Source organism: Triticum aestivum, chromosome 4B (assembly GCF_018294505.1).
Source record: "Triticum aestivum cultivar Chinese Spring chromosome 4B, IWGSC CS RefSeq v2.1, whole genome shotgun sequence".
NCBI classification, from domain to species: domain Eukaryota; kingdom Viridiplantae; phylum Streptophyta; class Magnoliopsida; order Poales; family Poaceae; genus Triticum; species Triticum aestivum.
The window spans coordinates 424,123,729-424,140,246 of NC_057804.1; positions in this window are offsets into that span (position 1 = coordinate 424,123,729).

The following is a 16,518-nucleotide window of genomic DNA, read 5'->3' on the forward strand; positions in this document are numbered from 1 at the left end:
GATAATACTGCAAAAAGGCGCACCAGCTAGGATTCGAACCCGCGTCGTGGGTTATCAAGTATCAACGTATAACTAACTCGACCACTTCACCAGATGTGGTAGCATACATGTTTTTGTCTATTTATTTGTTCTTATTTTTCCTTTTTTCCTTTTTCTTTTGCTTTTTCCTCTATCCTTTTGTACTTTCTTTTTTCAAAATTCATAATTGTTTTCTTCAAATAGATGGAATTCTTCTCTAAATCCATGAACTGATTTTTTTGAAACTCGTGAACTTTTTTCAAATTGATGAACCATTTTCAGAGTAGAGGAACTTAATTTTCAAATTTGATGAACTTTTAACATTTTTTCTAAACTTTTTATTTAAAATTGATGAACTTTTGTTGCAAAATCGATGAACTTTTGCTCAAAATCAATGAACATTTTTCCAAAATCGATGAACTTTTTTCAATTTAGATGAACTTATTTTCAAAATCGATGAACATTTTTCAATTTAGGTGAACTTTTTCCAAAGTTGATGAACTTTTTGCAAATTGATGAAGTTTTTTCCAAATTCGATGAACATTTTTTTCAAAACCGTGAACTTCTTTTGAATCCGTGAACTGTTTTTTGAATACATGAATTTTTTTGAGTTGGTGAACTAATTTTTGAATATGCGAACTTTTTTTGCATGCTCATGAACTCCATCTGTAATATGTGAAGATATTTTCAAATAATTGGAAAATATAAACGCTACAGTGTAATGCGCAGTCAATAGCGCGTCTACATTTCTATTCATTAAAGCTTTCGCGCTGTTACTAGGCAATACTAGTTAGCTGGTGCAGTGGCTGGCCTCTCTGTGTTGCAGCGCGAGGGCGTGAGATCGAATCCGAATAGGGAAGTATTTTTGCCAGTAATTTTTGTTTTGCAATTGTGGGCCGGCCCATCCAGCGGCTCCTGCGGGCGCCAGTTCTTTTGCGCGGCGCAGAAGGCGCGGTATAGGAGCTCCCATAAATTGTTCGCTCTCTCAGAATTATTATTTAGATCTGAAGAAAAATGTTCACATAATTATATGGTCTTATATATGACCTCGCGAACTTTTATCAGGCCTAAAATGCAAGTTTAGAAAGAAAAGAAAACACAATTTCGCTATGCTAATAAAATTTGCAACAAAATAAATTGCAAAACAAACCCAATAAATATATTTTGATTTCAAATTCAATTTTCCAATATTTCTTTTCTGTTTTTGAAGAAGTCCTTTTATCTTCTCCCTTTATTCATTTTGGAAATAATGGAAGTGAATTTTAGTAAAACCAAATTTGATCGAAAATCCCAATTTTGAAATTTCAAAAGTGGATTTTAGGAAAACTTCCAACCCTCTCTGTTGGTCCTTGAGTTGCATAAAGTTCCTTGAATCTTGATCAAATGAAAACCAACGGAGAAAAATGCATAAATCATGGATGCATATGAATGATCTAATTATAAACATCCAAATTGAAACGATAAGGGGGTCCTTTCCGCGAAGTTCTATACAAACAGTTTTTAACCCCTTTTCGTGACGGCATTTGGAACCATCGCCAAGTGAGTGTGGGCGATAGGGGGTCCTTCCCACACGACCCAGAAACCGGCGGGGATATGGAGCCATGATCCAGAGGCCTTGCAAAATGTAATCGTGTGCGATGCAGCACACACGAAATTCTTTCACACGTGTGGGATCGGTGATTAAACGTTTCTAATGACACAGTGAAACCAAACGGTGTGTCTTAATGAACCGCTTGAGAAACAATATGTAAGATACACGGGCCAACATATGAACTGTGTGCGATATGTGCCCCATTGCACACGCGTTTTTGGCGGAACCTGTCTACCATGCAAGACTCTATCGCACAGGTTTCTCAACAATTATCGTGTGCGATAATGTTCTATCAAAAATGGTTCAGGAGCCCCTTCCCACACATACAAGTGCTGCTGACCGTTTATAATTTGTTATGTATCACCGACGGTTGTGGCAAGAGTGACGTGTGCTTTTCGTTTGGGATCTCACACGTTTCCTGAAAAATTTATGACTGGGATTGTATTTTACATTGGGCACTGTTTACTCCGAGCTCTCATGTGCGATAACCTGATATCACAAGCGGTTCCGGAGACCCTACGCACACGTAGTAGCCCTGCAAATCGTTTGCGATCTGCTGTGTATCACCGACGGTTCTGCTACAATTGACGTATGCTTTCCGATATGGATCACACACACTCATTTAGTTGAACCATGTGCGGAGCAATTGCCAGGTTAAAACAAAAATATCCCATTTTGAATCGGCATGAAAAAAGCAAATTCGCCGCAATATTCAATTGAACAAATAGTGTCCACGGGAAGAACACTCATCAGATTTTGTAACAATTACAATTGAACATATGGTAGCTAAATTCCAATGATTTGTCGACACATATATGCATTACATAATTAATCATAGTGTACGAAATATGAAGACCTCATCAGATGGAAAACAATGGATCCATGTGTATATGTTTAGCGGCTAACTCTTACTCAATATTTCAAGAGAATGCATGCTGAAATATTCATTATCACCAGTGGGATTCATGGAGTGATTCAGGAAGAAGTCACTGATAAATCTCTGAACCATCAGCAATTCACCAGCGGGGAGCGGTTCACGGGTCCTCGGTTCTAAGATGAGCTGCAGTATTTTTAAGATCAGAATGTGCCATATGAGTGGAGTAGAAGATATTAATTAAGATAGACTTACTGGTACTAATTTGCGAGGATCTTCACAACTATCAACAGATTTGCAGATGGAGATAATGTGTTTGCAAACATAGCATGCACAAAGGTTGGTCCCTTCTTGTTGCTCAGGACACTGAATTTTTTTCTACAGAATTAGTCATGTATTTGTCTTATTAGGAACAACCTAACTGGTGCTAGATGTTTTTTTTCTTTCAACAGAAATAGAAAGAGGTTTATTTAGAAGCTTGAACATTTGACTAGCGTAAGAAAAGGTATTTGCAAACTATTGGATAAATTTTCCGAAAATAATGGATTTTGGTGTGTTACCAGAGAAACAATCTCGTGCTGCACAGGTAGTTCCCTCTTGAACAGGTTCCCTGATTTAGTTTTCCACAATGCGAGCACCCTGCAAATGAAGATGAATTTTGAAAACATCAATTATTGAACCAGATATGAATGCAAATTAATTTCAATATCATAGAATTCAATACCTATCCATGAATTGCTGAAGATGCGTCAGATCCTGAGCGTTTGTTGACTCTTTGAGAGAATCCATGTAGTAAACTGTGTTCTTGTTTGGGACAATGAATACCAATATCCAGTGATTGCTACATATTAAGAAAGCCATGAACTTATGAATTATGTCAAAATCTGAAAGACAATCAATGTATGCATGGTTGTTTACTTGACTTACCGTTCATGATATGGCCAGAGAACTGATTCTGCATGAGACGTGTTCTCCAAGATACGGACGACCGTGTTAATGGCCCAGTCATGTAGGTCCTTACCATCTAATGGTGTGCCATTTGCTAATGTAGGATCTATAAAATACACACTCTCCCTTTTTCTTCTCCACGCATTCAATCCCCTGAGAGGAATAAAATGCAGTTAGTTGTTTATCATTTACAACCTTGTATGGAGAAGTTCATCAGAATTTGTTAAGTACTTACAAAGTCAGGCATCTAACAAGAGTGGCACTGAGCTCGTTGAAGTTGAAGAAGAGATGTAAGTCCTCGAAACTCACATTAATGGAACCAGCACTGTGTCGGAAATTATCTCTGTTGTAGTGGACTAGCAGACCATGATGACCTGCTGACATTTGATCCATGCAATATTCATGTAACTCGCGGCAACTGGAGCTGCACTCATCAAAGTATTAGCCAACAAGAAATGGCTGGCCATGGATGTAATAGCGTGCTTCAAGTACGTCGACTTTATTTTTATTAAGTTGCAAAGCTATTTCTTCATCATCCATGCTGCCAGAAATAATATTACTCCCCGATTCGAACAACCTGCTGTTAATTTGGTTCTGGACGATGAGTGCTTTAAGTAAGAGGCAATCATTCTTTTTCCTCTTCGCTCTCCCACCGCGCTTCATCATGGGTGCAGCCTTTTGGCCGCTTCGTTCTTGGTACTTGAAGCATTTCTGGTAGAACGTCTGGTTGGCTGCAAGGTAGACCACCGAGCAGACGGTGAAGCTTCGACGGACTGCTTAGCAGATGGTTTATCTATGCCGGACCGTTGAGCTGGCATTGCTACTATGATGGACTGCTTGGCTGTAGGAGCAGAGGCATCGGACTGCTGACCATCTGTTGAAGCTATGTCGGGTTTCTGTGCAGGTGGTGCAAACTTGTCGATGTGTTGAGGAGGCCGTGCTAACGCATTGGTTTGCTGAGCAGGAAGTGCTAACGCATTGGTATGCTGATCACGCACCTGTGGGCCAACGGACTGATGAGCAGTCGGTTCTGGACCTACAGACTGCTTAGCAGGCAGTTCAAAAGCATCAGACTATTTAGCAGTCAATTCCACCAGGTTGGTCTGCTGAGCATGTGCTGGAGCTGGGTCTCCCCCCGCTGCTTTAGCGGTCGCTATCTAAACCAGTGGTGCGTCTTCAGCAATTGTAGGCCTTGCCACTGGCTGCTCTGGGGCGGATGATGACATGGCCTGTACGGCACAAAGTCGGGTCGGCTGATCACAGGTTGATGCATCAGTCTTCAGATTACGAGTATTAGGTTCTTTGGGGATGCACGCGAGAGCTGCTATGGCAAGGAGAGCATCACCGGTTGAGGGGCGACATTGGTTGCTCTTGGCGGGGCTTCAGGGATCTCATCGATGAACTCTATTTCCTTTCGTGGCCACTGGATGTGATGTAACAGTGTTTCTCCCAAGGTCCTTTGCTCATGAAAGTATCCTAGGACATTCTTCAGGGAAAATTCATTGAATCCAGGCTTTACTTCAGTCACATAGCACTTCACATAGCCCGGCTTCAATGGCACATTGTCCAACAAGAGGCCCTCTTCCAAGAAGGGTGGGTAAACCCAGGCTGTTGCACATTTTAATGTACCTTTATAATGCGTAAGCACACCCTTCAGCCTATCTTTCACTCCAGATAGATCAGATATAACATCAACATGAGCAGCTGCAGTCTCAGTGTTGCCGGGGTCTGCTTATGCACAGCTACTCTTGTGTGGTGTTGTCGCATAATAAGCAGCATCCTCCATGCCCGCCTCCCCTCCCATCTGATGGCTATCTGTCAGTGTTATAGTCTTCTGCATCATCATTGACTCCTCAATATCCTTTCGAACATCCGGATACATGTCCTTCCTCAACCTTTCATACAATTCATTCTGCATCATTTCACTCCTCGCTTTTTTTATGCTGAGCCTCTCTTATTTGCTGAGTGTGAAAGCCCTCTTGTGCGGGACATTAACACCTATACCCCTTGCACGACCAGGGGGCTCTCTTGTTTCCAGAGCATCAGACAAAATGTCACATGCCCGAGAGTTCCTGTAGAACCGTCCAGGGATCTTGGAAGCCTTTAACATCACATGATACAGTTCTTTGTCACGTGAGTTTTCAACGTAATAAGTTCCATCATCACGCCTCCTTGCATGTGCCGCAAGTAGTCTCTGGCGCGTTCACCCCTGATATCACTAAAGGCCAGTTTCCCACCCGCCGCTACTGCTTCTTTGTCCTCCTGGTCCCATATTGGTTTCATGCTATAGTATCCTGCCACACAAATACGGTGGGGGTATGTGTTCCTCTTCTAGAGTTCCGATTGCTTGGCACTCTTCTCAGCAAACTCTTTAGTTGCCCTGACCCTTTTGAATTCTGCCTAGTTTGCCTTTGTAATTTGGGGGTATGCGGGGATTGGGTCCTTGCCTTCACTCAAGTACTTCTTGTACAACACGTGCTTCTAGTTTCTCCAAGCATCCCTAGACTTCTTCAGTGCAGCGTTTCCAGCTGCATTCTCCACTGCTCTTGAACATTGAAGTGATCCATGATCTCCCAGACTATCCTTTGTCGTGTTTATGTGTCAGCCTTCTGAAACCCCGGCAGATTAATGTTGAGCCTTGCCCTACCAACAAATCCACACACACTCCTGAACCTCATGCGTGCTTTATCTGATTTAGTTGGAGCCCAAGACTTTAAATCGATCTTGGTTACTTCATATACACCTTTAGGCTGGTATGTGGGCTTCCTTGGAGCGTTCCTCCGTGTCCTGACTGGAAGGGTAATTGCTGCAGCTCTATCCCGTTCAAGATTACTTGATCCCTCACCATATGCTAAAGAAATAGGGTTGTTGGAATCAGATGAAGATACATCGCCTGAAGCATGAGTGATGTCGCTGCTACTCGGCATCTACAGAGAACACATGTGAAACTCAGGAAAGGAGGATAAACATAAAACTAACAACTTGGTATCAAGCTGTCTAAACATGTCATGCAATAATTTGGAAAATGTACATGTTATTTGTTAAGTTTGTGTGACTCGGGAGCCCGCGATCTGTAAATCGGAAGTAACTTATTGGAACAAATATAGCTTATATGTACTAGTTAGGAAGGTAGATAATGAACATATATACACTCTCCATTATTTTATAGCCAATTTGGTAACATACGGAACAAAATAGGAAGAGGGATTGCGAGGAAATATGCCTCACTGCGATGGAGAGTAGTAACTAATAGGTTTCTTAATGCAAACCCGGCCAGACCACATGAGAGGTGAGGGTTACAAGATCGATATGCTCAATGATGGATGGCGAGCAAACGAAGACGGCAAGGCGCGGGCAGCTGCGTGTTGCGAACGACAATGGAGGTAGGCTTGACGCCGAAGAGCGGGCACACGGCCGGAGTAAGCACGCCAGCGCCGGAGAGGGTTCTGCTGTGGATCTGGGGGAGGGGGGAGCTGGCAATCGAGATTAGGTGGAATAGTTGAGTGAAATGTGGGAGGGTGCTAGGTGAAAAGGGTGAAAAATATCCTCGATCGTCATGCAGAAATGCGGGAGAGAGCTATGCAAACGATTTCCTCTATGCGCTCGTGTGCACAAAGAGAATAATTTCATTTGAAATGAAGACATGAGTTCATCGTTTCACCTCTAAAATTTTCCCACGTTAAGCAATCACCACTATAACACGGGTTTGATTTGCTGGCGCATTTCAGGTCTCGTGTGCTATATTTAATACATTTTTGGCATTTACCATGCATTTTGGCATATAAATTAAATCCTAGCTGGACTGCATTTGCTGTCGAAAGGGATGAGGATTGTCGTTCGATCTGGGAGCATCCAATGGTGCAGACGTACGACCCGTGGGGTTTGGGTTCTGGCCAATCAGAATACACGACTCAGATCGCGCGCGGCGCAAGGGGGGGGGGCATCAGCCACGGTTTGGTAGGCACACGGCTTTCGTGAATGAACTATGTGCTATTTGAAAAGATTTACATGAACTAACAACATATTTTCGTTTGAATGGAAACAAGAGTTCATTGTTTTGCCTCCAAATTGTTTTCCATGTTAAGAAATCACCATTGTACCCTATGGTTCAATTTTCTCGTGCATTTGACGTATCGTTTGCTATACTTGAGTCGTTTGCGTGTCGCTTGGGAGTTTTTATTCATTGTTTGAGAAACAGGAAAAAAATCAAACAGTTCGGCCGTAGGGTGCGGCCAGAGGCATAAGCCTTGTTGGTATTCTAATTACAGGAAATGAATATAGAGTCAGGAAATAACAAAAACCGGTGTGTCACCATGGCATGCTCTCAAGATCCCATGGATTTTTTTGGTAAAGATGGCACAAGTTTTGATGCTCACACCTTCCAAATTGGAGCATCTCACAAGAAGGATCATAGTTTCCAAAAGGAGAAGCGGCACTTCAGAATCCAATCGCCAGTGACTACATCGTTCCGCCTCGAATTTGTTTCACAGTAAACAATCACATATATACCCTAGGTTTAATTTTCTGGCCCATTTCAGGTCTCGTTGCTATATTTAAGTAATTTTTTTGCACATACCTTGCATTTAGTGCATATAAATTCAAAACCGTTCTACAACTACATGTGGGTGTTAGTTAGCAAAGAAGGTGTATAAATCATTTGTGTGTCGCTTTGCGAGTTTTCATCCATTGTCCGAGAAACAGGGAGAAGTTTCAAACATTTTGGCCGCGAGGTGTGGCCACCGGCATAGGCCAGTTGGTATTTTAATTACAGGAAATTTAGATGGAGTCCAGACATCATCAAAATCGGTGAGTGCCCATGGCGTGCTCTCATGACCCCGGGGAATTTTTTTGGTAAAGTTCGGCACAAGTTTTGATGATCGCTCCTTCCAAACCGGAGCATCACACATGAAGGACCAATAGTTTCCAAAAGGAGACGTGTCAATTCAAACTCCAGTGGTCGGTGACTTCATCGTTCGGCCTCATAAAAATTTCCACGGTACGCAATCACCATTATACCACGTGTTTGATTTTCTAACACATTTCTGGTATCGTTTGCTATATTTAAGACATTTTTTGAATTTAACATGCAATTTGTGGATATAAATAAAATCACAACCAGAACTACATGTATTGCCGAAAGGGAGAGGATCGCCATTCGATCAAGGAGAATCCAACTGTGCACACGTACGATCTATGGGGTTTGGGTTCTGGCCAATTAGAACGTATGACTCAGATCGCGTGCGTGGCAGGGGAAATCAGCCACGGTTTAGTGGACACACGGCTTTCGTGAGTGAATCATGTACTATTTGAAAACATTTACATTAACTAACAACATATTTTCTTTTGAATGAAAACATGAGTACATAGTTTCGCCTCCAATTTTTTTCCACGGTAAGAAATCACAATTATACCCTACGGTTCGATTTTCTGGTGCATTTTACCGGGTGGCAGGCCTAGCTAGAAATCTCAAGCTTTGAATGTGCAACAAAGGAGATCTCGTTTGCTATATTTGAGTCATTTTTTTGCGCGCACACACACAGACACACACACACACACACACAGATATATATATATATATACATAGTTGCAACTACACATGGGTGTTAGCAAGATCATTTGTGTGTTGCTTTGCGAGTTTTCATTCATTGTCCGAGAAACGGGAAATAACTTCAAACAGTTCAGTCCAGGGTGCAGCCAGAGGCGTAGGCCTTGTTGGTATTTTAATTTCAGGAAATGCATATAGAGTCCGGAAAATAACGAAAATTATTGTGTCACTGTGGCGTGCTCCCGTGATCGCATGGAAAAAATTGGTAAAGTTTGGCACAAGTTTTGGTGCTTGCACCTTCCATACCGGAGCATCTCACAAGAAGGATCATAGTTTCCAAAAGGAGACGCGACACTTCAAACTCTAAATTGTCAGTTACTACATTGTTCCTCCTCGAAAAAAATCATGGTAAACAATCACGGATATACCCTTGGTTTGATTTTCCGGCCCATTTCAGGTCCCGTCTGCTATGTTTAAGTCATTCTTTGCACTTACCTTGCATTTAGTGCATATAAAGTCAAGATCCCTACTACAACTACATGTGGGTGTTTTAGTTAGCCTATACTTAAGCTACTCATAGTGGAGAGTATCATATACTAGTATCATGCATATATATGATACTAGTGTATGATACTACCTTTAATTATAGTGCATAGTATAATAGAGTAGTATCATAGATGATCATATTTATTGTCATGCATGACACAAATTAGCATCGCATTTAACATGGTACAGTATCTACATATATGTTACTCTAACCCTCTCTATGTTCTTTAATTCTTTGCCATATCATCATACTTGCTATTTCCGAGTGCATGATATCGGCTATGATGCCACCACTATGGCCAGCCTTATAGTGGGGAGTATCATATATATACTAGTATCATGCATATGATACTAGTGTATGATACTACGTACCTTCATAGTGCATAGTATCATAGATGATCATATTTATGTCCATGACACAAAGTAGTATAGCATTTATTATGTTACGGTATCTACCTATGTTACTCTAACCCACTCTCCCTTCTTTAATTCTTTGCCACATCATCATATTGCTATTCCCGAGTGCATGATACCGACTATGATATCCCCCACTATGGCCACCCTTAGCAAAGAAGGTGTACAAATCATTTGTGCGTCGCTTTGCGAGTTTTCATCCGTTTATCCGAGGAGCGGGGAGAAGTTTCAAACATTTCATCCGCGAGGTGCGGCCACTGGCATAGGCCTAGTTGGTATTTTAATTACAGGAAATTCAGATGGAGTCCGGACATCATCAAAATCGATGTGTGCCCGTGGCGTGCTCTCACGACCCCGTGGAAAAAAATTGGTGAAGTTTGGCACAAGTTTTGATGATCGCTCCTTCCAAACTGGAGCATCTCACATGAAGGATCATGGTTTCCAAAAGGAGACGTGTCAATTCAAGGCCTCATAAAAATTTCCACGGTACGCAATCACCATTATACCATGGGTTTGATTTTCTGGCGCATTCCAGGTATTGTTAGCTATATTTAAGACATTTTTTGAGTTTAACGTGCATTTTGTGCATAAAAATAAAATTACAACCGAAACTGCATGTGCTGTTGAAAGGGATGAGGATCGCTGTTCGATCTGGGAGCATCCAATGGTACAGATGTATGATCTGTGGGGTTTGGGTTCTAGCCAATCAGAAAGCACGACTCAGATCGCACGCGGGGTTTGGTCGGCACATGGCTGAATGAACCGTGTGCTATTCGCAAACTAGATTGCATATTTTTGTTCACAGATACTGTAGTGAGATAAATTGAGTGTGCTACCTCCATGATATTATAATAATAACAACAACAACAACAACAACAACAATAATAATAATAATAATAATAATAATAATAATAATAATAATAATAATAATTATAATAATAATAAACAGTTCATGTTCATTGTCTGAGCTGACAGCATATCAAGGTCAACATATTAACGGTTCTTACATCAACAGAAAACCGAGCATAACTCACAAATCCAGTACGCGTGACAGTTCTAAATTGAACAAATTAAGTTGTAGAGTAGGCATAAAGACTAGTATTACGGCTTAATTCCCATGTACATGGGGGAACTTGGATCATTATGTTGACCCCGAATGAACTTGGGTTTTCTGATGATTTTATGCTTCTCTGTTACATGGGTACATGACCCTGAATGAACTCAGCAAATTCATCGTACTCGTACTCATCGCAACATCCTCAACACCCAGTACCCTCCTCTCCCATGCATCACTACATGGCAGTTCTTACACAAGGGGTCTTCCGCATAGAAAATCTGGGTAGCATCGTTGGCAAGAATGAATGGGTCCGCGTGATATGCCATCGTTGTCCTGTTAACACAGGTCTTCCTGTAATAATCAACCTTTACATGACCAAGAGGGATCCATGCACACCTGAATAATGCCACCTTAAATTTCACATAGTCAAGCTCCCAAATCTCTTTGATGATTCTATAGTATACCCTTTTATCAGCTTCATCTACAGTCATGCATTCTACTCGAACAGAGCTTTTCTGATATGAGGTCTTTTCATTATGTTCCTCAGTGTAGAACATGTATCCATTTATGTCATATGCTTGGTACATCAACACCGTAGGTGATGGCTTTTGTGCCAACCACGTAGCAATATCATTGATGGATCCTTGTGCCAAACGATTCTTCAGCCATTCGGCATAGTTCTTAATGTGCTCCTTCATCTCCACATATGATTAAGGCACCATTGGTAAGAAGCTTTGGTGTATCTCCACCAAGTGTTCTTCCGCATAAGTGCTGAGAACTGGGCTGTTAAGCAGTACCGTCAAATGGGCTTTCTCTGCCAATTCTCTGGGTGCATCCATTTGCGTGCCAACAAGGACTATCTTACCTTTCAGCCTTCCCTCATGGTGAGAGAGGGGCAAACCTATAGGTCTTTGTTTCATGTATTCAGTGCAAAACGCAACCACCACCTCTGCGGTATAACCTTGTAGGATGCTTGCCTCTGGATGGTTTCGATTCCAACAAAAGGGCTTCAGTATTCCCATGAACCGCTGGAAGGGATACATGTTGCGAAGAAACACAGGACCACAATACTTTATCTCGTCGACATGGTGCACAGTGAGATGGACCATGACATAAAAGAATGATGGTGGGAAAAACATCTCTAGGTTGGACAATATTCTTGCAATATCATCTTGCATATGATCCAACTCTTCTGGATCTACAACTTTCTGCCATAGTTGGTTGAAGAAATCACAGAGCTCAATGAGTGTGTTTCTTATATCTTTGTCCATCAGATTCCTGATGGCCACCAGGAGGATTTATGTCAACATTACGTGGCAATTTTACCTGAGCTCACATCCACGAGACTTCTGATGTTTGTGGAGTAGGAAGATAGTGTCTTAACTGACGACAAATAGGTGAACAATTGTGTTGCTTCTTTGTACTGAAATTGTAACTCTGGCGAGCTTTGATGAATTTGTCATCATCTTGTGCTTCACTCTTGCATTTTGATTGATCAACAAGCATATCGAGCCGTTAATCGTCATCGTCCTTTCTTTTACCTTTAATCTTGAGCAGAGTACCAAGGATGCTTTTACATACATTCTTCTCTATGTTCATGACATCAATGCAGTGACGTACACATAGAATCTCCCAATAAGGTAATTTCTAGAACACCGATTTCTTCTTAAACACTTCACCCTTGGGTGTTTGTTTCACTGTCAAAGCGTGCCTCTTGCCAAGAACAACATTAATTTCTTTAGCCATGTTGTGGACCACCTCCCCATCATAGGGTCTTGCGCCCACATCTACCTCTATCGTACCATCAAATTTAGCTTTCATCTTTCCGTATGGGTGATTTCTCCGTAAGAACCTATGATTATGCAAATACACGGTTTTGCGCGAGTTTGGAAGAAATCTGCTAGCTGTCCTATCCATGCATGTGACACACCGTACATCTCCCTTTGTTTTCTGCCCCAATGTGTTGCCTAATGCCGACATATCTTGAATGGTGTGCACTAGCATCGCATGTAGATGGAAAGTCTCCTTTCTATAAGCATCATAACATTTTACAACAGGCGCATCTATTCATAGTCAGCAGTTCTTCTACCAATAGCGGAAAGTAAATGTCGATGTCATTTCCAGGTTGCTTGGGCCTTGGATAATCATTGAAATCATAATGTATTTTTTCTTCATACACAACCAAGGAGCTAGGTTATATATGCACAGAAGCATCGGCCATGTGCTGTGATTGGTGCTCATATCGACAAAAGGATTCATCCCATCAGTACACTCCCCGAGTCTTATACTTCTAGGATCCTTGGCAAAGTCCTCAAACTTGTTGTCAATTAATTCCCACTGAGCCCCATCTTTTGGGTGCCTCATATACTTATCTGCAATTCATTCATCATGATGCCACCACAACCTCTTTGCCTCTCTAGGGTTTGCAAACAAACGCCTCAACCTTGGAATTAAAGGCAAGTACCAAACAACCTTGAATGGGATTCATGTCTTGATCTTGTCATCCAATTTGTACTTGTCCTTTGCTCTCTTGCGCTTGTATCGTGCATGCTTTCATGTGGGACATGCACGCAAATCTTTGTACTCACCACGGTACAATATACAATCATTCACACAAGCGTGTATCTTCTGTACTTCAAGTTCCAATGGGCAAACAATTTTCTTCGCTTGATTCGTGCTTCTGGGGAGCACATTATTTTTTGGAAGAATTTCTTTGAAAAGACCTAACATCTCTGTGATGCCCTTGTTTGATAGACTATTTACTGCTTTAAATCTGAGAAGCGCCAGGGTGGCACTCAACTTGGAATATTTCTTTTTGCAACCTGGATACAATTCTTTCTTGGAGTCTGCATCAATGGTTGGCAGATCCTTATACCCAATCATATCCTTTTTTTGGGCCCTCAAAATCTGCAATCATAGTAGCAAAATCTAGCATATCAGGATCATCGTCATCTGCGTCGACATCTTGGTTTTCCAGTGGGCGTTTCAGCTTTCCGGTGTAACATTGGTAGCTTGACTGCTCCGATGTTAGATTCAACATCCATGTGACACTGATTGAGGTTTGGCATCTTGCAGCCCTGGGTATATTCATCCATGACCTCCTCTTCACCATGTCCGGTCCAACGTGTATATCCATCCATGAATCCCCGAGAGACTAAGTGCCACTGGTCATCTGCAACTTCACGTGACATTGTATTGGCACAATCAGTACATGGACACGGGATATAGTCTGCATCACCAATTCTCCTCTTGTACTTTTAGCCAAATTCATGAACTCTGTCACGCCACTGATAAAATTTGCAGTTCTCTGATTCTTCATCCACCGAGATTGTTCCATCTGCACCACACGAATGGTACTTAAAAAACAGAAACATTAATACACGGATTAACTGCTGCCCAAAGATGTGTGCATAAATCACAAGGTTTTATTTTCATAGTTACTGAGGGCGCTCCATATTGTTATCTAGATGTGCAATGACAAAAATTAATGGCCAGTCAATTTACACGTAGAGTACTAGTACATCTCTACTCTTAGGAATTGAATACCTTAGTTAAGCCACTCACGAAAAGAATACCTTAATGAATTAGCTGCCCAGCGACCTACACCTAGCAGATAGAGAAGCACAATACGGTGGCACGCTGAGACAGCAGGGTCGAGGAGCAAAGATTAGTGCGGCTGCTGCCTGAAGTTCGACACCACTATCCCGCCATCGACCATGATGGATGTGCTCGAATCACGCCGCCACCTACGTTGATGGTTGAGCTCCTCCTATCTCCCGCCGCAGACCGTGGATTGACCTCCTATGATGCCGCCACCACCCACCGACCAAGGATTGACCAAGGATTGAGGAGCAACTGTTTTATTTTTTGACGGATATCCGCAGAGCGGCTGTTTACACGGTATCACTGTAACTCAATTATATGTACAGGGTAGTACATCACATACAGTTATGTGACAGCAACCGTGTCTCACCTACATTGTATTATCACATGGTTTGGTGCAAAAACCGTGTGTGAAGTTGTAATACCTAACACAAACGACATGTATAAACAGTGTGTCGTGTACAACATATAGTGCCATAAGTAGTTCCCGACCGTTAGATTATCCCCACAGTTTCCCCATTTCCCCCTAAATCCTTAGATAACCTCCAGATTCTCTCGCATGGCGTTGACATTGGGGGAATGCAGATGAGTGGTGCTGATGGTTTCGGTGCGGCTGCTCCTGCTCATATCACCGCCACGACGGTGGTCGCGACCGAGCACTTGCCTAAGGTCATCAGAAGGCAGGTGTACTATGGATCCGAATCGTCCTATCATGTTCCAATATATCCCAATATTTTTTAGCATGTCCAAAGTAGCTCCTTGTTGAATCCGTTCTGAATGACCCCCCACCCACCAGGAAAGCGATCTACCGCCGGATCCGGACCATGACTCCGGACTCCCGCCACATGAGTTCGACTTCGAGGTTTGCACCATAGAGAAGTACCAAAAGTTGAGTTGTGTGCATGGGCACACTCCTGCTGGACGTGTATGCACGGAGGGTTTCGACATTGGCAGGCGGTTTCTCAGTTGCCCCTTAGAAATTAGTGCTAAGTTCATCATTTCACTTGAGTTAATGCCACTGCTCATCCTGAATACTATTTAACATTGGCAGGGATATGAGGCTTGTACCTTTGTTAACTGGCTGGATGAAGAATGGCATGGCAGGGCTCGGAGTGTTATCACCAAGCTCGCAGAAGATAACGTAAAGCTAAAGAAGAAACTGGCTAATCTGGAGTACAATCAGTACGATGAAGCAAGAAAGAATCAATCACAGACAACAGATGAAATCAAGAGACAAGAAGGAACTAGCATGTGTAGTTGTGGTTGTCGCATTAGCCATGTTATATGCGTTGTTTGCAATGATGATTAGGAATTTTGTTTGACAGTATTGCTAAAGCACATCTAGATGTGCTCTAAGTAATGCACATATAGGTCCTATGCCATTGATGTTATGCGAAGATTTGTGCAGATATTTTCCTTTGTCTTTTTTACTTTTCCATTGTAGTTTGATTATTACTAGCTTCATCAATAAGAATATCTCAATGTATTGCTTGCCAACTGTCCTACTACGTTTGTACCGGTACCGCTGCATAATCTCAAAACTCGTTCCTTGTTTTTGTCCTGAAAAAATAAATCAGCCAATAGGAGTCCTGCGCAACCCCGGGAATTTGGAGCGACTGGGTACAAATAATTGCAGTTGATTATATCAGCGGTTAGATAATACGTCAACCCCTGCTTCAATTGGCATTTCCTCTTTTCTGCATACCCTGCTTAAGTGTCCACCATATTCGTCGTCCCTAGCAGGCTGCGCTACACACTTGCACACACTCTGCAATCTCGCTTTCTGATACATCTCCAATGTATCTATAATTTTTTATTGTTCCCTGCTATTATATTATTTGTTTCGGATGTTTAATACACATTTATATGCTATTTTATATTATTTTTGGGACTAACCTACTAACGGAGAGCCCAGTGCCAGT